The sequence below is a fragment of the Leptonychotes weddellii genome, chromosome 2 (genome assembly GCF_054177405.1).
Source record: "Leptonychotes weddellii isolate Sample4059 chromosome 2, ASM5417740v2, whole genome shotgun sequence".
Classification (NCBI taxonomy): Eukaryota; Metazoa; Chordata; class Mammalia; order Carnivora; family Phocidae; genus Leptonychotes; species Leptonychotes weddellii.
In genome coordinates, this window is record NC_138370.1 from 2,238,570 (window position 1) to 2,260,149 (window position 21,580).

Consider the following 21,580-nt stretch of genomic DNA (forward strand, 5'->3'; position numbering starts at 1 on the left):
GAAGACCCAGCTGTGATTCTCTGACCGGTTTCTTTCTTTTTCTGTAATTTTGTATACTAAGAAAATGTATCAGTGGCTTCTCTTTTCTCTCTGCAGCTGATTCAATGCCCAACTGATCTTTGTAACATTATGTCTCCCAAAGGGCATCTCAGTTTGATACAGTTGGCTATTTAGTTTTTCATTTATAGATTTGAGCTATGGAGAGGAAGTTCTAATGACACTTACGTCAATGTAATACATAGTTTGCTCTTGTTCTCTTAACAACAAAAAGCATTTAAAAAATGGGTATCTGACTTTAGATCTTTAATAGTGACCTAAGGATTTTATATGGCATTACTTTGCTCCGTTTATATTTTATATTTTGCATTTATTTAAAATTTTCTCTCAAAAAAAATAAAATAAAATAAAATTTTCTCTCATTTGCTTTAGTGACACCTTTCTTTTTTTTTCTTTTTAAGATTTTATTTATTTGACAGAGAGAGACACAGCGAGAGAGGGAACACAAGCAGGGGGAGTGGGAGAGGGAGAAGCAGGCTTTCCGCGGAGCAGGGAGCCCGATGCGGGGCTCGATCCCAGGATCCTGGGATCATGACCTGAGCCGAGGGCAGACACTTAACGACTTGAGCCACCCAGGCGCCCCGACACCTTTCTTAAATTAGCTGTTATGGTAATAATAAAGCTATTTCACTTGTGGGTTACATTTCTTAACTCTTCAACACTTTAACATGCAGTAGTTCATTTTGCTCCTTGCCACAGGCAGGAAAAGTTTATTATACGTATTTTATAGGCATGAAAACAGAGGTACAGAGAGGTAAAGTGACTTCCCTCAGGGTAGGAGAGGTGGTTAAGAGCAAAGCTAGAACCAGAAACTCCATCTTTGGCCTTCTGGCCCCATTCCTATGCACTCTGTCAGTGCTGACAAATACTCCCGCACACCAACACCAGGCCGTGAGAGTGCAATCAGCAGCGCAGCTTACAAACAACACAGATGTCAGGGCTCCACCCTGCAGGAAAGATATCCTTATAAATAGAGGCAATTCCCATCTAATGATTTGGCAAAAAAAGAGTAACTATTTGGTGAGGGTGGGGGAATGGGGACCTTCATATAATGTGGCAGAGGAACAGAAAAGTTTCTACCAAGAAATTTTTAGGGGAAATTTTGGGGAAAGATAACAATGTAAATGAAGTTACCGTTTACCCCTAAAATTCACCTGCTGCAAATTTTCCTGGAGGCATACGAAACAAGTGTGGCGAGGTATTTGTACAGAGTTGTTTACTGCATGGCTGCTTATAAATGCAAAGGATGAGGTAGGCGGGGGAAGGCAAAAGACCATCAATGAGAATCCCTTAAGAAACATGCCGTATCCATATGCAACAATAAGAAGCAGACACTGGAGAACAATAACTGGATTTAAGTATCTACATATGTCCAGTGTATACCAGTATATACATATCAACTTATCATAGGTTTTTAAGTTGGGGTAAATCCTTTATTTTTTTAAATTTTTTTTTAAAGATTTTATTTATTTATTTGACAGAGGGAGAGCACAAGTAGGCAGAGGGAGAGGGAGAAGCAGGCTCCCCGCGGAGCAGGGAGCCGGACGCGGGACTCAATCCCAGGACCCTGGGATCATGACCTGAGCTGAAGGCAGACGCTTAATGACTGAGCCACCCAGGCGCCCTGGGGGTAAATCCTTTAATCTACCTACGTCTTAGTCTTGTCATTTATAATATGAGGATACTATTAATCCCTAATTTACAGGATTAAGGTAAGGACTAAATAAAATAGTATGTATTAGGCATTTAGCCCAGCACATGATATATGAGATATTCAATGAATATTAGCTATGATATTACTAATGCTATTATTATAATTATTATTATAAATCTCCGGCCAGTACCATGATTTTAATTATTATTATTAGTGTAACTGACCCTTAAGAAGATGAGATAGAGTCATGTACTGGTAGGGAAAGATGTCCAATATATAATAAATGACAAGGGTACATTACCAATGTATTCAGAATATGGGCCCATTCATTGTTAAAGGCAGGGACAGCATGTTCATCTACAGCACTTTTTAAAAATGTGAATTACCAAAAAAATAAATAAATAAAAAAATAAAAATAAAAATGTGAATTACCTCATAAGGAACTGGTAAATATAGAATGAGTGAGTATAACAGCCAGTACTGTTTTTCTCTAGCAGAATAATAAGCTGAAGGTATTGAATAAGAAAAGGGTTAAGGTAAAGGCAGGGAGAGTTAGGAGACCTCTGACTCCCCTGGGTGGGCTCACACAGGGGGCTAGGTGGCCAGGCTCACAGAAATCCCAGGTGTGGAGAAATGTTACAGACAAGATATTAACCAAAGAGAAGGGAACATAACAATCCACCTTGTCTGTCCTAAGTATAGACAAGATATTTACATGATAGTTACAAATCCACCTTGCTTGTCTTAAATGTTATAGATGAGATACCTAGGAAGCTCTCTGGTCAGTTTTCTATAAAAGACTGACCATAAAAGCCTGCGGTGGCCACCCATTTGGGACCCCTCTCGCTCTCGAGAGCTTTTTCTTTCCTTTCTGTAATCACCTTCACTCAATAGACTTGCACTTCACTTCACCCTTTTGTGTCTGTGAGATTCATTCCTCGACTCTGTGAGATAAGAACCCTGCAATCCTACACAGTATCAGGGGCAAGATCCCCCACAAACAAAAAGCAAGCCTGAGCATGGTACAAGTAAACCAAAAAAAAAAAAAAAAAAGAAGAAGAAAGAAAGAAAAAGGTGGAAAATGGCAGAATAACCTCCATTAAAGAAAGAGGCTTCCAGCTTGGTAGTAGTAGGAGCTGCTACGTGAAGCCATCGATTAAGCAGCTAACGCTGGAGGAAGAGCCCCAAAGACGTTTCCCTCCGTGCTGATTCTCCCAGATGCTGTTTTCAATTTGGATAGCATGGGTCTCCTGAAAGTGACAGACGTGTCCTCAAGGTCCAACATCGGAGAGCAGGTAAAGACGTCGGGGTACAGCACTGCAGGGCAGACTGACTCCGCTTGCAAGTGGCAGGGCAGGCATTCATGGGCTAATTTTCATATCAAGGCTGTGATTGTATTTTTCTGGACCCTGCATACCGAGTACCACAGATACAGAGTCACTTACCCCACTGCTGTTACCCCCAAGCTCTGTACTTGCAGCACGTGCTCTCACAGACTGCAAGGGCTTTTGTAAGACCGACGGTGTTACTCTAGACAATACTTGGACTTCCAAGAACACTGAGAAGGTAATGCCACAGGGAAGCAGAAAGAGAATGCCAAGAAGGAGGGGTTGGTCGAGAAACTACCATGTCTACTTTTTACTCTTCTGTATATTCTAATGTTTGCCATAGTTTTTAATAATTTGAGGGGAGAAAAATCGAAACAGATGAAACGTAATCCTGAATTAGTTCTCATGTGAGATCAGACTTGGGCACCACTGGCTCGGCAAGTACCCATCCATGCTGGCACAGCTGGCCACACGGCCGAGAGGGGAAGAGAGACTGCACCCCGTACTTACACGTACAAGACCGTCCGGGCATCGCCCACTTTGCCAGCATCGCCCACCGTGAGCGTGTCATAGCCTCGTTCCAGTTCAAACTCCTCGAACGCCAGCTTGATGACCTAAATAAAGCAAAGATCCTTATTTAGCCTCACAGGAACTTTCCGTGACTTTCAGGATGTGAATATCCAGTTCTAGTGTGACTATGGATCATTATATATTATCTACAGATACTTGTATACGTTTGAAGACCCTCAGTTACAGAATTTTAAAGAATTCAAAACTGCTAACACTCCAGGGATGCTGATTATCAGCACTAAAAGTGAAATTAACCCATATTACGCTTTAAGTCAGATGTCTATCAAATATTTGTTTTTACAGTGCTTAGAAGGACCCAAAAATAATATAAGCAAAAGAATTGTTCATTAATTCTTTTTTAATTCTTTTAAAATATATCTCATATGTTAATTCTTTTAATATTTCTTTTAATATATTTTGAGGACACCCAAACACTCTGACATAAATATTTTTAGAGTAATGTATGCAGATTTTATTTAATTATCCATATTAACATATTAAAAAGATCTGAGGCTAGAAGGTTTCCCTCTACATTTAACTTTGCAAAGCCTTGAAGCTTTATTTCTTAAAGAACACCTCTGTCGTGGTGATTGACACCATACCAACTAGATATGATCGGTTTATGTCTGATACAGCTATATATTATGATTCTATGAATTTCTTTTTATAGAGCACAGGGTCCTTTTCTCCTGAAAGAAGAAATGCTTTCTTCCATGACCAATATTGGAATCAAGGAGAAAGAGAGTAAGAGATGTCATGAAATTAAACTAGAAACCTGAGTGGCAAAGAGAGAAAGGAAAAGGAATGGAGAGTTAGGTAGATGATAGATTATAGATAGATGATAGATAAATGGATAGATATGAAAGTAATTAATAGATGACAGATATATAGAAGTTATAGATAGGCAGATCAATAGATTGATAGATAAAAGACAGATACAGATAAAAGATTGATAAGAGATACAGAGATAGATTGGTCAATCAATAGAGAGATGAAAGAGATAGATGATAAATGATGGAATAATAGAAGAAAGTGATATAGATAGTAAATGGATAGATAAATATAAATTATAGGTAGATAGACCAATAGATAGAAAAGATAGATACATCGAGAGAGGCAGGAATCAGAGAAGGAATACAGGACAGGAAGAACAGAAACCATAAGACTGGAAATACATTTTGATGGGATCTAATAAACAACCAAATGGCTGTTTGTTAGACCTGAAAGGAAAGAGTATGTGGCACCAGAAGAAAGGCAGGCTTCCAACTAATACCCAACTTAAGGTGTGCAGTCCTGAGCAGGCTCTAACTAGGTGTTTTTCCATCAATGCTAATATGGAACGCATTAAATTTGCTATTTGAAATTCCTACTAAAATTAGTGATACAGTTATTATAATTTGTTATAAAAGTCTACTCTTTCAAGTCGCAGTGTTTGTGTGAGTACATTATTTCAGCAGTCTGCTTTGAAACAGGTGCTGAGGCTGACAGCTGTGGCAAACCAGGATCAGTATTGCATGTGACGCTTAGGACCTGAGCCTGGTTTTATTTCTTTTTTTTTTTTTCTTTCTCATGGGTCTATTTATAAGTGACCATGGTCCAACAAGAAGAGAATAAAAGAATTGAAGGATCATCACTGAGACCGGCAGGTGCATTCCCATCACCTTCCTGACACATGTATTCGGTCCTGCCTTGTGTAGCACCCTGCAGGGAAGCAATGATAACCCATTAATGTCTGAGGGTCATGGTTGGACAACTTGTAATGAGTCACACACAGGGGTCTCATTACATAACTGTGCTTTCATTAGGTGTGTAAAAATGGCCATTCTGTGATTTTGTCCAGCCAAGGCAAAGGGTATCAGGGAGGCTTTTGTCAGTGGTTAGCTTCAACAATCAGCCAGAGCCTGTTGTCAAAGGATAATCTTTACTCCATGCTATTAATGCTCCGTAAAAAGAGAAAATGTACGCCCAGTCTTGGGCAAAGAACCTGTAGTATGTCAGACACTGTGGCATTCTGTAAATATTCTACCTGGTATTAAAACAGAAACTCACATTTATAATGAAATTTGCCATCATTTCTCAATCAGGGATGGGCAGAGATGCAAGTGAAAAATAATGTTGAGTAAATACCTTTTTTAAAGATTTTATTTCTTTATTTGAGAGAGGGAGAGAGAGTGCACAAGTGGGAGAGTGGGGCAGAGGGAGAAGCAGACTCTCTACTGAGCAGAGAGCTGGACTTGGGGCTCGATCCCAGGACCCCAGGATCTTGACCTGAGCCAAAGGCAGACGCTTAACCCACTGAGCCACCCAGGTGCCCCACGTAAATACATTTTTAAATAAAAACTGGATATACATAAGGTGTACACCATGATGTTTTATACACATAAACATAGTGAAATGATTACTGCAGTCAAATTAATTAACATATCTCTTCAGATAGTTACTATTTTTTGAGTATGGTGATAATCTGTACTCTTAGCAAACTTCCAGTTTTCAATACAACATTATTCACTGTAACCACCATACTGTACATTATTAAATCTCTCCACTCATTCATCTTATGTAACTACAACTTTGTACCCTTTGACCAACATCTCCCCGTTTCCCCCACTCCCTGGTGCCTGGTGGTCACTGTTCTACTCATTGGTATTACGTATTTGACTTTGTTAGATTCCACAGGTAAATGAGATGATACATTTTTTTTTTCTTTATAGATCTGTTTCACTAAGCATAATGTCTTGCAGGTTCATCAATAACTGTTACAAATGGAAGTATCTCCTTTTTTAAGGCTGAATACTATTTCCCTGTGTATGTGTATATATACACAAATACACACATCTTTACTTTATCCATTCATCTGCTGATGGACACTTAGGTTGTTTTCATGATCTTGGCTAATGTGAATATGAATAATACTGGGATATATTTGGGATTGTGAGTGATTCGGGGACCAAAGTGGTTTCTTTAGTTCCTTAAACACATGCATGCCCTCCCCTCTGCCTTGACTTGGTTCCCTACAGAAGGCAGCTCTATATTTTTCAAGTCTTTGCATAATGGCTGCTTCTCGGTGGTGCTGACCCTGCTCATTCTGTCCAAAGCAATTCGTCTCTTTGTCAACGGAGCCTCTTCTCTTCACAGTGTTTCACCTTTTGGGATTTTGTGTGGCTCTTCTTGAACTGCTTGCCTCACACCCTTCCACGGGTAAATGCCATGAGGGCAGACACCGTGCCCGCTCCACTTGTTGATGGCAACAAGTGGTTCAATCTCCTGGGATTTATTGAATGCCTACTCTGTCCAGGCCACAGTGCTAGGAATTAAAACAAAGAGGAGAGGGACAAATTCTGGCCTTCGGAAGAACTTAAAAGTCCACAAGGGGGTATTTTGATAAACACAGAGTAATCACAAAACTTTTAATTGTTGTAAATATAGATTCCTTAATAGGTAAAATAGGAAGGAAAAAAAAAAGGACAAAGTTCTAGACTTCAAAAAATGTAAAACCCACAGGGGAATATTCTGGTAAATATAGAATAATTAGAGAATTTAACATTTACAAGTGAAGATGTCTTAATGACAATAGATGAAATCGTTTACTTTTTCAACCTCCAAACAGAATCTCAGGCCTGTGAGAAAGAGATGCTGCTCAGTATGGACTCGGTGCAATTTTTAAAATATGTTCTTGGCGTTTTGTAATATTTTCTTTTCTTTTTTTTTTTTTTTTTAACAATTCTCAGCATCTCACTGTTGTAAGAGAGTTGGTCTGAGTAAGTCCTCATTATGCGCTTCTTTTTGTATAATCAAAACCCCTATAGACTCCATGAAAATAAAACACTAGACTCTCTTTAAACATTTCTAAATCAGGTACTTCTAAAAATATATGGAAGACTTGTGTCTCAACCTTTGTAAAAGGAATGTAAAACAATATTTATAATATATATCCTGGGGTGAGCTTATTCCAATAAATTTATCTTCTGGGAACAATTAAAAACATTTAAGTATTAATTCCTTACATGATTCTTCCATATCTCTCCTTCTCTGTGCTTCCAATTGTTCATTAATTCCTCATTTATTCATATATTCAAGGCAAATTCATGTGCCAGCCTTCTATCATGAACAGGCTTTGTGCAAATCTTTTCATTTGTATAAGTACATTTTAAACACACTGTTACCACCACTCAAACTAGTGGTGTGCTTATCAACAAAGGGTCTTCTTAAAAGAGCAAGTTACTAAATCAATTGTCCTTAATGCTAAGTTTTATCAGTACAAAAACACATTTCAAGACGAAACAGAAACAGAACCATTTAAATTGGGCAGCAGGTGCTGTTGTAATTTAAATTAGCATTAGAAATGGTGGGGAGAGGGCTGAAAAGATATCCCATTTCCCTTTCCTGATTCCGTGTCCCTCTTCTGACCGCAAGCTGGACATACAAGGTGGTGCCTCACAGAAGGATACAGTAATAATTCACCCTGAGCAACCCTTTCTTTTTTTTTTTTTTTAAAGATTTTTTTTTATTTTTATTTATTTCAGAGAGAGAGAATGAGAGACAGAGAGCACAAGAGGGAGGAGGGTCAGAGGGAGAAGCAGGCTCTCTACCGAGCAGGGAGCCCGATGCGGGACTCGATCCCGGGACTCCAGGATCATGACCTGAGCCGAAGGCAGTCGCTCAACCGACTGAGCCACCCAGGCACCCCTGAGCAACCCTTTCTACTAGCACGTGTAGGTGTAGGAGTGTGGCCTGTCAGCATTTACACCTATGTCTATGAACTTACAATTTCCCTGCGCTCTAGAAATTAATTATGTGTTCCCATGTGAAAGACTGTTGAGTAAATTAAAGCAGAAACAGTGATGTATGGTGAATTTTAAATAAATCTGTATTATCTCTGTTTTATTTTAATTGCTAGTAAGACTTGGAAGGAAAGATTTGCCAAACTGATACAAACCAAGCGTAATATAACTATGTATTATTTTTATGTGAAATATGACAAATCGGAGATGCCAATAAATACAAGTCTTTAGGTGGAGCACAAAGGATATTTAGGACCATGAAAATACTCTTTATGAAACTATAATGGTGGGTACATGTTCATTCTTTCAAACCCATAGAATCTACAACACCAGGAGTGAACCTTAATGTAAATTCTGGAATTTGGGTGATGATGACATATCAGTGTGGGTTCATCAGTTGTAACAAATGTACCATCTGGTGGGGATGTGCTTGTGTGGGGTAGGGGTGGCGTAGGGGTATATGAAAAATTGGTCCCTTCATCTTAATTTTGCTATGAACCTAAAACTGCTTTTAAAAGTCTTTACTACATCCATACATCCATACATACAAGTTTGTTTCCTTTTAAAGAATGAATAGAATCTTTGTTTCTTTTAAAAAGTAAATCATATATTTTACCTAAGGAGAATGTTATTTTGCTATCAGAGTCTGCATAATTAATTCAAAGTGAACTCTACTTAAAAAACTCTCCAAACCCATGGAACCTATATGTAATATTTCCCGTACATGCCACTTGCCTTAATTCTTCTAGGAGGGTGCACACCCTGTTTTTCTACCTAATTATTCTTCAGTGTTCTTAATAAGAAAGCAGGTAGGGATGTAATGGAAAACAAAAGCTAACAAACAAAAGGTAAGGATTTTTTTTAGCTCTTCTGTCAATGCTATGACCTAGACCAACACAGCGATGCTATGAGTTCATCTGTAACTCTGGTATATCTCATTATATGTAAACAGGCTGCACTAGACCCCATCCCTATGATAGCTATAAAGTAAGCAGTGGATTTGTTTAAAGTATATTCCCAAATAGCTCACAACTCTGTAGCACCATCTTACAGCCAAGATTAGTATGCACTTGTTGGGCCGTCCTCATGAGTAGGAATGAGCAAAAAATAGCACCAACAATGATAGCTAAAATATTCTAGCAACGCTTTGACAAAATTGCACCATTCTGAATGTTTCAGCTATGCTTCTATATTCAGTGGTGCTTATCCCTTTTTTTCTGAAGCCTGGCTCCTTAAGAGCTCTCATGATATTGCCAACAGATGAAATCTGACTTGCTCCTGGAAGCAGGAGCTGAAGTTGGACACATTCATGAGGATGAATGGGTTTTCCCGGGGGCGCCACTTTTCTACCTTGCAGCTAACCAGGCAAGAAGGAAAGAAGGGCAACTGGTTACCTCAAGGCAGGTCTTCCCCTACCCTCTCTAGAAGTTCACATCTTCTGGACTAGAAATAACACCTCCTTCTCCATTTCCTGTTTGCTCTAAGTCTTTCCGCAGGAAACTTCTTTGGTTGGATGATTGCCATGAGTAATCAGCCCACACTGGTTTGTGTTATACATCTGCCTTTTAATGTATTTACTTGTTTAATACCGGGGCTGACACTGCACTCCAAAAATAAACTTCTTCAATCTATCTTTGCAGGTATACACAGACATGTGCAAACGTATGCTCGAATGCACGTGCACACCATTTTCCGAAGTAAATATAGCCCAAGGTGCTGAAGCACATAGCAATTAATCATCAACCTATAGCATATAATGTTTTTAATAGCACGGCAGGATCTGCTTTTTTCATGCTAAGATATGACAAATCACATATTTATTCTCAGAAGCAGTTCATAACTCCTCAGTTGACACAGTAGTTTCAAAAGATGTGCCAAGGGTCAAAAAACTTCACGACCCTGGCTGTGTGGAAAAGCTGAAACTCCAGGAATTTTCAAAGAGGCCACAAAAAGAATTCCTATACTTTATTTCTGTAGCTATAGGCTTTGTGATAAGGTAGATTAGTCACATACTATTCCATCTCACCAGTAACTTAGAGTTTGTCATTATGTTTTAAGAAGTTTTTGTCACAAACATTCAAATTAAAGGAGTTTTCTTGATATCACTAAATAGTTACAAAATGCTGGGTATCCATCTATTTCTGAAGGCTAACGAAATTAATTTTTTCCTATGTATGTTCATGCTTTTGATACAGCAGCTTGTCACTTAATTATTTATTATTATTATTATTAATTTAACCATACTTAACTTATGATGAATTGAGAGACCATCATATTCATATAAACCTGTAATTACACTTTGTTCTTTCCAATCTATAATAAAATATTAATAATTTACAGCTACTGGTAACACCATGGGAATATATATATTATTTGCTAAGTGAATAGACCTTTAATATCCTTATTTAGGTTCAAAAATATGCCTATATCCATAAATGATGAATATCAAAAGTTGGTATGCAATAATGTGGTATAAATAAATTCTTACAAAATGTACAAACATGTAATAAATGCCGGTAGCTTTCAGCATTAAAATGTATACAGAATTCCTCCTGTCCTTTTATTGTATTGTCCATTGTTAGCTAGGAGCCAAATGAAATGCTGTATCAAATATGTGGCAAACTGTAACCAACTTTTCTTTGGGAATCTGGTAAATCCAGCCAGTGACACAAATAGGCTAGGGAAATTGAAGACATATATACAGATATGGGATATGGTGTAATGTGAAGAGATCATTTGCAAAAGCTACTGTAAAAATTAGAAATGTGGGAAAGTAGTCAATATGAATTCCCAATATTCCTTGAAATGTTAATGGGAGGAAGTCTCAAGGAACATAGTTTGGACAAATAGAACATGGTGTTTATCCTAAAAGCATAGCTGTCTCCCCTATATCCTGGCCTCCAGTCAGACATCAAGTGTCATACATGTGCTAGTCGAGTATCTTGACAATAATGCCAAAGTCACAGATTATAAACCAGAATATTAACCTTCTCCTTTTATAGTGCCTAGCCCACAGAAAAGAGACTTAAAATACATTGACTTATTCAGCAAACTGATGGGTATTAAGGAGGGCACGTACTGCATGGAGCACTGGGTGTTATACGAAAACAATGAATCGTGGATCACCACATCAAAAACTAATGATGTAATGTATGGTGACTAACGTAACATGATAAAATTAAATTAAATTTAAAAAATAAAATAAAATCTCAAAAATATTTAAAATAAAAAAATAGAAAGCCCAAATTATTTACCTACCATTTCCATTAAAGTGTTATGGTAAGAAATGTATAGTAAATAGCTATTTTTATTTTTATTTATTTATTTATTTATTTTTAAGATTTTATTTATTTATTTGAGAGAGAGAGAATGAGACACAGAGAGCATGAGAGGGAGGAGGGAGAAGCAGACTCCCTACCCAGCAGGGAGCCCGATGCGGGACTCGATCCCGGGACTCCAGGATCATGACCCGAGCCGAAGGCAGTCACTTAACCAACTGAGCCACCCAGGCGCCCTAAATAGCTATTTTTATTGTCCTCAGACTGCTTCCATTAGTAATGTGGAAAGACAAATTATTACTGGAAACATGTGAGTGCATGACATATAATAAATCAAACTTTTCCGTTTTTCAAAAATTCCTTTCTTACTTCATTCATTGAACACACCAAATAGGAGTTCTGCAGGCTGAGTTCAGCCACAGTTAAATGGTCTCAATCAGGAATAATGGTGGGTGGGCCTGAGGTGGTGCTGGGGACGTGGGGGGAAGGGGTGGGGCTTAGATATATAGTAGGGGTCCTCAAGGTGTGATCATGGCTTAGCTGATAAGAGTTACTAAAACACAGTGATCAAAGATGACTGTTGTTTTTGGTTTTGTTTTTGTTTTCCTTGGGCAACCAGGTTGTATAGTTGTGCATGGAGAGGATAAATTTGTGTAGAAAAATAAGAGTTTTCTTTTCAATGTGATCAGATTAACATGACTTTTGGACATTCCTAGATATTAAGCAAAATCAAGATGCCAAGTGCACATTTAGAAATAACAGTGTAGAGCTAGGGAGATACTGGGGACTAGAAGCAAGCCGGGGGACCATTAGCCACAGATAACGATTGAAGTAACAGGACTAGGCGGGTATCAAGCAGAAGGGATGTGCAAACAAAGAGGGCTCAGGACAGAGTCCTGGGCTGTCCAGTGTGTGGAGTCATGGCATTGAGGAAGCATGTAGTTAGAAGACCCTGAAGTAGGAGGGACACTAAGACCAGTTGTGTCGTGGAAGCCCCACGAAACTGAAGGTCTTGAGAAGGAGGCAGTGATCAAATGGTTTGAATATTACTGGGAACTTAAATAGATGAGGACAGAGATGAGATCCATGGTTTGGCTAGATGGAGAACATTGATGACCATGGCAGGAAAAAAACTATCACCACTGCAGGGATGGGAGATGTGTTGGAGAACGTAGTTGAGAGACTGGGAGATAAGGAGGTGAAGAACAGGACAACAGAGACCTCTGAGTACTTCCTTAACAAGGGTGAGCATAATGAGGGCATGTCACCAAGGGCAGATTTTGTTTTTAAGATGGAAAATACTAGAATAGACTGCACAATGATGATTCCATGACCTGAGATATAAATGATTTTCCAGGAGAGAAAAAATACTGCTACTTGAATGCAAATATGAATGTGTCTTTGACTTTAATGAGATACACAATAATCCCTACAATGTAAAGGAAAACCACATAAAGAGTATGAATACAGGCTGGGTGATCTGATGGCAGGAAAATCATGGAGTTCAATGACATTGGCTCCTATTTTTTCTTTCTTTTTTTTTTTTTAAAGATTTCATTTATTTATTTTACAAAGAGAGAGACAGAAAGAGCACAAGCAGGGGAAGTGGCAGGCAGAGGAGGAGGGAGAAACAGGCTCCCTGCTGAGCAGGGAGCCATGGGGCTCGATCCCTGGACCATGGGATGACGACCTGAGCCAAAGGCAGACGCTTAACCAACTAAGCAACAAGGCGCCCCTCATGTCTCTTTTTAACAGAGGATGAGGTGAGTTAGCAGTAGAGTGTAATCAAACATTGAATATAGAATATAAGGAGACTTAAAATTATTACTATTCTGACAACCTCTGTTTTCAGAAGTGGAAAATAAAAGCAAGGGAAGACAAAGGACTTATTTTGCAATTATTAGTGAAAGATTTAGAACTCAAACTGGGAACTCCTGAGTGTTGATTTAGTATTTTTTAGGTATTTGATTCCACAGTCACAAATAAATGAGGAAGATAAGAGTAGAGGTTACAAAATACAACTCCGTTTTCTGGGGTGCCTGGGTGGCTCAGTCATTGGGCGTCTGCCTTCAGCTCAGGTCATGATCCCAGGGTCCTGGGATCGAGCCCCGCATTGGGCTCCCTGCTCAGCTGGAAGCCTGCTTCTCCCTCTCCCACTCCGCCTGCTTGTGTTCCCTCTCTCGCTGTCTCTGTTTGTCTGTCAAATAAATAAAATCTTTAAAAAAAATAAAAAAAATATTTTTTCACCTTTCTTATGAAATACTCATTTTTAAAGTATTTATTTGAAATTTTTGGCCTACTGTCATTCTGTTTTATTTTTCTGATCACAGTCTTAAATGATTTTATACAATACAGATGTAGCAATTATGTCTTATATGAGTAGTTCAAGTCTCTGATAAATAAATATTGCCACAAACTCAACACCAAGAAACCACAAATAATCCAATTAAAAATGGGCAGAAGACCTGGATAGACATTTTTCCAAAGAAGACATCCAGATGGCCAACAGACACATGAAAAGATGCTCAACATCACTCATCACCAGGGAAATGCAAATCAAAACCACAATAAGTTATCACCTTACACCTGTCAGAATGGCTAGAATCAAAAAGACAGGAAATAACAAGTGTTGGTGAGGATGTAGAGAAAAAGGAACCTTGGTGCACTGTTGGTGGGACTGTCCCTGTGGAAAACAGTATGGAGGTTCCTCAAAAAGTTAAAAATTGAAACACCATATGATCCAGTAATTCCACTAGTGGGTAGTTACCCCCTCCCTCCCACTAATTTGAAAAGGCATATGCACCCCAATGATTATTGAAGCATTATTTATAATAGGCAAGCTATAGAAACAACCCAAGTGTCCGCTGATAGGTGGATGGATAAAGAAGAAGTGGTGTATATGCATATACCAAAGAATAATATTTGGCCATAAAAGGATGAAATCTTGCCATTTGCAACAACATGGATGGACCTAGAAAGTATAATGCTACATGAAATAAGTCAGTCAGAGAAAGACAAATACCATCTGATGTCATTCATATGTGGAATCTAAAAAACAAACAAACAAAAAACAAATGACTCATCAAACAATCAAAAGCAGTAACAGACTCATAAATAATGTAGAACAAACTGATGGTTCTCAGAGGGCAGGGTGGTGGGGTGATGGGTAAAATGGATGGAGGGGAGTGAGAGGTCCAGGTTTCCAGTGATGGGATGAGTGAGTCACAGGATGAAAGGAACAGCACAGAGAATAGAGTCGATGGTGCTATAATATCGCTGTATGGTGACGGATGTTGGCTACACTTGTGAGCACAGCATAACCTACAGACTTGTTGCATTATTATGTTGTACACCTGAAACTAATGTAACATTGTGTGTTACAAATTACATACACACCACACACACCACATACACACAAACACCACACATACCCCCCACACATACACAACTTGTACATTGTGTTTCATGACTGAAAAAAAAAAGCTTTACTTTTTATTTGCCCTTTGTTGTTTTGATGTGTAAACTATATTTGTTTTTTTCTGGATACCTTGTTTGTTCAGGAAATTGTGATGCTAGAAAGAGATATGCAACATGAAAATATTTTTACAATTTTCCAAGATGTAAAACTCACAGCACACAATAAATAAGTAAAAAGCTGTACATTTTGGAAGAAGATAATTCATAAATGCCTTAATTACTGTAGATTTGAAGTCAACAGGATAGGGAATGAGAACTTAGAGCACAAAATTGGGAACTCCAGCAAAAAGAAGCTATAAAATATCTGATTCATCAACTACAAATTATTTATGAGAAGAAGTTTTCAAACTGTGAATTTCCTCCTAGAGAACATCTATATCTGGAAATTATTAACGTGACTGTCAAAAGCAATTTATTACACATCTTAAGGGAAATTTCACACTTTCTTAAGAAACAAAAATTATCAAATTTTTAAAATAAATTTTAAGCATTTTAGCCTGAGGTTCTGAGGACCAACCATAAAACAACCGAAAAAATACAATTAATTACCGAGAGATATCTTGTACAAATATATGTGCCATAAAGACTAGATAAATACACATCTAAATTTCCCACCAAAAAAGTACAAATAAGCTTTCATATCTGCAAATAACATACAAGATTTGCTTCCAATTGAGAAAGAAAAGAACCTTGAAAGAAACAACTTAGGAGAAAGATATTTCTGGACATCTTTGCTTTATATTTTGCCCCACATATAAATACTAAAATCGTTTTTTTTAATATTTATTTATTGAGAGAGACAGCAAGAGCAGAGGGAAGAGGCAGAGGGAGAGGAAGAAGCAGACTCCCTGCTCAGCAGGGTGGGAGGCTCCATCCCAGGACCCCGGGATCATGATCTGAGCCGGAGGCAGATGCTTAACTGACTGAATCACCCAGGTGCCCCAATACTAAAATCCTTTAAAAAATACAACTCACCACATCAAAAACTAATGATGTACTGTATGGTGACTAACATAACACAATAAAATAAAATTAAAAAAAATACAACTCATTGCACTGTTAATAAAAAGATGGTTACATAATATTATTTCAAATGTAACTGTATTACTATTATCCTGTGCTAAGAGTCACCTTAACCAGTGATTCAGAGGAGGAGAAGCAAAATCTTCATACAGGGGGAAGTACGTGTATCTTCTCCATTGGCAGCAGTCTGTGGTACCATCAAATCACAGGAGCATGAGGACCGTGGACTCCCAGTCCCGAAATCTCCCAGATGGTTCTCTAGAGCAGTGAATGTCCCTGATCTCCACGTTGCAGGCCCTGCCCAGGCCCTTCTCTCAACACTAGGTGAAACATCCGTTCTCTCTGTGATGCACCTGCACAACCCTTCATCTCCAGGGTCAAGGCTCCCGAGGACTATGAGTGTGCACCATGCGCAAGGCACAGGGAGGACCCAGCACTGCTTCTCCCTGTCCCCCACCAGCTTACTCAGTGAGGGCCATGGGGTACACCCCTCCTCAGTGTCTTCATCTGTAAAACCAGAGTGGTGCTCATTTCCCCATGAGGTTTCAGGGGTTAAATAGCACATTATAGGCAAAGAGTGTTCATCTTACATGTATCCAGCAGGTTTTCAGTTAGTAATGGTTGTATTCAATGTTATCCCTGACATTGTGCCTCATGGCAGACTTCCTGGTGGCTGCCCAGTCAGGCCACATTCTGCCACAGATCTGAGGGATTCTGTTATTCCGAACCTTATGAGTCTTTACAACTGAAGAAAACTGTTTGCCTTGGCACAGCAATTCCTAACTCCCAATTTTACCCAGAAATGCATCCTTTATCCTCCGATTTCCAGAGAAAGTTTTCTACCTACATGCTTCCTTCTTTATTTCATAGTATTGTGCTTCTCTTGAGAAATGTCTTGGCAAAACACTAAGATGTGGGTACTGTGGATTCTTAAAGAGTAAAGAGAAATCTACAAAATTTCAAGAAAGAAGCAAGTCGGGGGTGTGTGAACATGACCGAGATGAACATTATGAATGAAATTCCTTGAGCAAAAACCATCAAAATGCCAATAAAATTGTCCAAAATATAGAATAGTCATTCTACAATGACAAAGACCAACCAGATCGCCAGGGAAGGAAGCAAACTTAAAGCAGTGGAGGAACATTCAATGTGGCTTATGGTATAAAAGGAGAGAACAAACCAGTGAGGTCATCAAAAGAATTTCACTAATCCCTGAAATGAAGCAAGCAAAGCATCAGCACTATTATTTAGAAAATGATTGAAATATATTCTCAGATGGAGGAAAAAGGAGAGAAGTTTACTAAAAACAAAGAGGGAGGGAAACTGGGAATTTAAGAATACAATACAGTAACCGCTATAGAACAAATCAGGGCATGATTAGATGTGGTGAAATGCAGAATTAACATTTACAGAACACTGAAATCTATCAACTGAAGGTACGTGCAGTAAATTAGCTGGAACTCTGAAGGTCTAAAAGATGAAAGAATTGCAAGAGAAAATTATAGATCTATAGATAAAAGCAGAAGATATTAAGTTTGCCAAGAAGTAACTGGAACAAAGGTGTTAGTCAATAATTAAAAAAAAAAAAATAGTGGAAGGCACATTTTTTGCAGCTGATAAAAGCATTGAGAATGGAGTCTAAAAATGGTGCGTTATGGCCCCACTTAAACAAAACAAAGCAACAAGAAAAAAGAAGGAATGCATCTCACAGAGCTGTTTAACTCTAAGATAACCAAAAGAATTCCATAGCAAATCCAGAAGAATGAGTGGTTTATATTTGAAGGAATGCAAATCAAAGTTAGCTTTGTTTTCTTTCTGACACAATAAAACCCTGACAGTGATGGAACAATAAGATTTCCAGCCCTAGATAAAAAGAAAAAGGCTGTTCTTTTTAGCGTATTTGTTTAGTGTAAAGGTTATTTTATGTGAGAAGGAAGAGAAAAATCTTTTACATATTTTTAAATGTCTCAGGTATTTTATTAACACATTCCATACCTCCACCTTGGCTGAAAGAAGTTGTTGGAAGTCCAACAACAAGATTAATTTTTTTTTTTAAAGATTTTATTTATTTATTAGAGAGAGAGCACATGAGAGGGGGGAGGGTCAGAGGGAGAAGCAGACCCCCCGCTGAGCAGGGAGCCCGATGCGGGACTCGATCCAGGGACTCCAGGATCATGACCTGAGCTGAAGGCAGTCGCTTAACCAACTGAGCCACCCAGGCGCCCAACAAGATTAATTTTAAAGAGTGAGCTAAAGGATATTTTGTTTAAATTTAATAATAATGATGTAAAAGAAGCTACAAAAATAGAAAGGAAAGGGGTGAGTTGGCAATAATAAAAGCATACATATTTATTTTTACATATTAAGTAATAGACAAAAGAAGACAAGCAAACCCCATTTGCTCCTGGGGTGGAGCCCTGGAGCCCAGACGTGTCCTCCCACAGAGGTGGCTTGTCCCAGAACAGGCGAGGGGCTGGGGAGTAGAGACTGGAGTGGCAATGAGGGAGCTGGACCTCTACTACCACAGCTGTCCATCCCAGGATCTGCCGCCAGGGAAATGCTGCCGTCCCAATGTGATGTTCCTGTCTATCCTGATGCTAGCAGCAAAGACCTCCTGAGGCCATTCCAATGGGTCCAATTCCCACTGCCACCCATCCCCCCATCTCTCGAAGTCAAGAGGAAGCTTGGGATTGCTTGGGTTCTACCAAAGGTAAAGCAGATGGAGGGGTCCAACCTGTGCAGAACGACAAGGTGAAAAGTAGGAAAATGGTGATGCCCCCACCTTTAGTTATTGTTTACTGGGTGTGGGGCATAAATAACCTTTAGTCCTGCTTCAGATCAAGCCCTACAAAGCTGTGGTGACACATATGTTCTTATTTATGTCTTTATTTATTATCGTTTTATGTATTAACATGTTCCATTCATTCACTCATCTTTCTTGCATCTTCAGTTTGTCTATAAATATCTCCCTTTCCAGCAAGACATCTCTACAAACATCCAGATTTCTACCAAGAAAAAAAAAATAGAGCAAGCAGAAATAGCCAGTGATGGATAGTTTATGCTTCAAACTAAGATTTGAAGAGTAATATATCATTTGACCCTAAATTTCTGCCTTGATGGAAAAGAAGACAAAATTTCCTCTGCCTCGGGGCGCCTGGGTGGCTCAGATGGTTAAGCGTCTGCCTTCGGCTCGGGTCATGATCCCAGGATCCTGGGATCGAGCCCCATGTCTGGCTCCTGGCTCAGCGGGGAGCCTGCTTCTCCCTCTGCTTCTCCCCCTGCTCGTGCTCTCTCTCTCTCTCTGTATCTCTGTGTCTTGAATGAATAAATAAAATCTTTTAAAAAAAAAAAATCCCCCCGCCTCTGTGACTTTTGTGTCTAATCATTCATGTTTAAGTTCCAGTACTATACATACTTTGCCTCTTTCTAGAAAGTTCTTTTGCATGTCCCTGGGCGTGACTGGCTCCTCCAACTCGGTCCCAACTTGAGTATCCTTCTCTCATGGAGTCTTAGTTGACCTCCTGGTGAGCACTGCCCTTATTCTACCTTCTGACAGGCATATTTATGACCTACTTGTATTCCCCACTCCCAAAATCTGATATTTTTCTATGTATCTATGTATATCTATCTATCCATCTATCATCTATCTATCCATCTATCTATCCATCATCTATCTACCTATCATCTATCTATCATCTATTATCTCTCTACCTACTCTCTCCCTTTCCCATTAGACTGTAAAATCTATGAAAACAGGAGTCGTTTTGTTTTTCTTTGTTCACTACTGAGTCCAGCACAGTATGTGGTATGTGTTAGATGTTCCATAAATATTTGTTGAGTCAATACACCTACCTTTCCCTCTTGTACTACCATTTAGTCTAAAGAACCCAGGACTACTATGCATCTGTAGACTCTTAAACCAGGCAAAGTTGATAAATTTATATTAGTATAAACTAAAACAGCAGTAAAGCTCTGCAAAAGCAAAGTCAGATTGATGCACTTCTAATAAGGGATAAAAATCACATTCGCAAATATCATGCAGCATTCCTGCATGCTGGGCGACTTAGAGTGTTTTTTTTTTTTCTTTGGTTTATGGAATTACCATTCATTATGGGTCAGAGTAGATTACTATATGGCCATACTTACCCTAAACTACTCCATATAAGAGAAGAGTTATTAAATAGTAAACTATTTATTCAGAAATTAGCTTTGAATTCATCACATTGATAAGATTTCATCAATAGTTCAACTTTCCAGTCTCACTGAAAAAACTACAAAAGAATAATTCTTGCTATTTCACTTTCTGAAATTAGTAGAATACTCTTTTTAGTTTTGATACCAAAGGACTCCTTCTGTTACCATATTCTTTTTTTTTTAAGATTTTATTTATTTATTTGCCAGAGAGAGAGAGAGCAAGCAGGGGGAGTGGTAGGCAGAGGGAGAAGCAGATACCCCGCTGAGCAGGGAGCCCGATGTAGGATTCGATCCCAGGGCCCTGAGATCATGACCTGAGCTGAAGGCAGATGCTCAACCAACTAAGCCACCCAGGTGTCCCCTATTACTATATTCTGTAGGAAAACTAGGGCAATAATATGTAATAGTTATCAAATCTGCAGAGAATAAGTACATTCCATATCTACTCACACATCCTGGACATAGACATCTTTATCTGAAAAAATGTTTTGGACAGCATTTACTGTTTTTGATCCGATAACTGCCTGTACAAAAGGACACTAATTTAGAACTATAACATTTATTTCTGTGGTAATATACAAATGATAACAATATTAGGATTCTATCAAAAAATGCATTCCAGGTCTTGCAGATGATGTTGTTGGAGCTGGGAGAGCTTGCTGGTGGCCACTGGATGCTCTGTACCTCATCCAGCTTTAAATGCTGGCTCTGCAAATGGCTGGCTGTATGATCTGTGTAAATAAATTCAATTCCATATGTTTCTCATACCTCAAGTGTATGATGGGCATAATGACACCACTTATCTCATAGGACTCTTGTCAGGAATAAAGAATGCATATGCATAAAGCATTTAAAACAGTGCATAGCACATGGTAAACATTCAATAAATGCCAGTTATGCTAATTCCAACAAGTGCTTTGGATTGGGCGGTGGCAACAGCCTACCAATTGTTCAGTCTCCTTTCTCTTTGATATTATTGCGTACATCTTTTTTTCTTTTTTTTTTCTTTCTTTTTTTTTTTTTTTTAAAGATTTTATTTATTTATTTGAGACAGAGAGAATGAGAGAGACAGAGAGCACATGAGAGGGGGGAGGGTCAGAGGGAGAAGCAGGCTCCCTGCCGAGCAGAGAGCCCGATGCGGGACTCGATCCAGGGACTCCAGGATCATGACCTGAGCCGAAGGCAGTCGCCTAACCAACTGAGCCACCCAGGCGCCCC

The 21,580-nt window shown here is 38.8% G+C and overlaps 1 long non-coding RNA gene across 1 annotated transcript in view; it reads right to left on the reverse strand.

The window, feature by feature from the left end:
- Window positions 1–2,882: 2,882 nt before the first annotated feature.
- Window positions 2,883–21,580, reverse strand: part of LOC145717606 (uncharacterized) — a 76,669-nt gene continuing 57,971 nt past the window's right edge. Inside the window, exon 3 of the long non-coding RNA XR_014140941.1 lies at window positions 2,883–3,653. This is a non-coding gene — a long non-coding RNA (uncharacterized LOC145717606). The remainder of the gene's footprint in view (window positions 3,654–21,580) is intronic.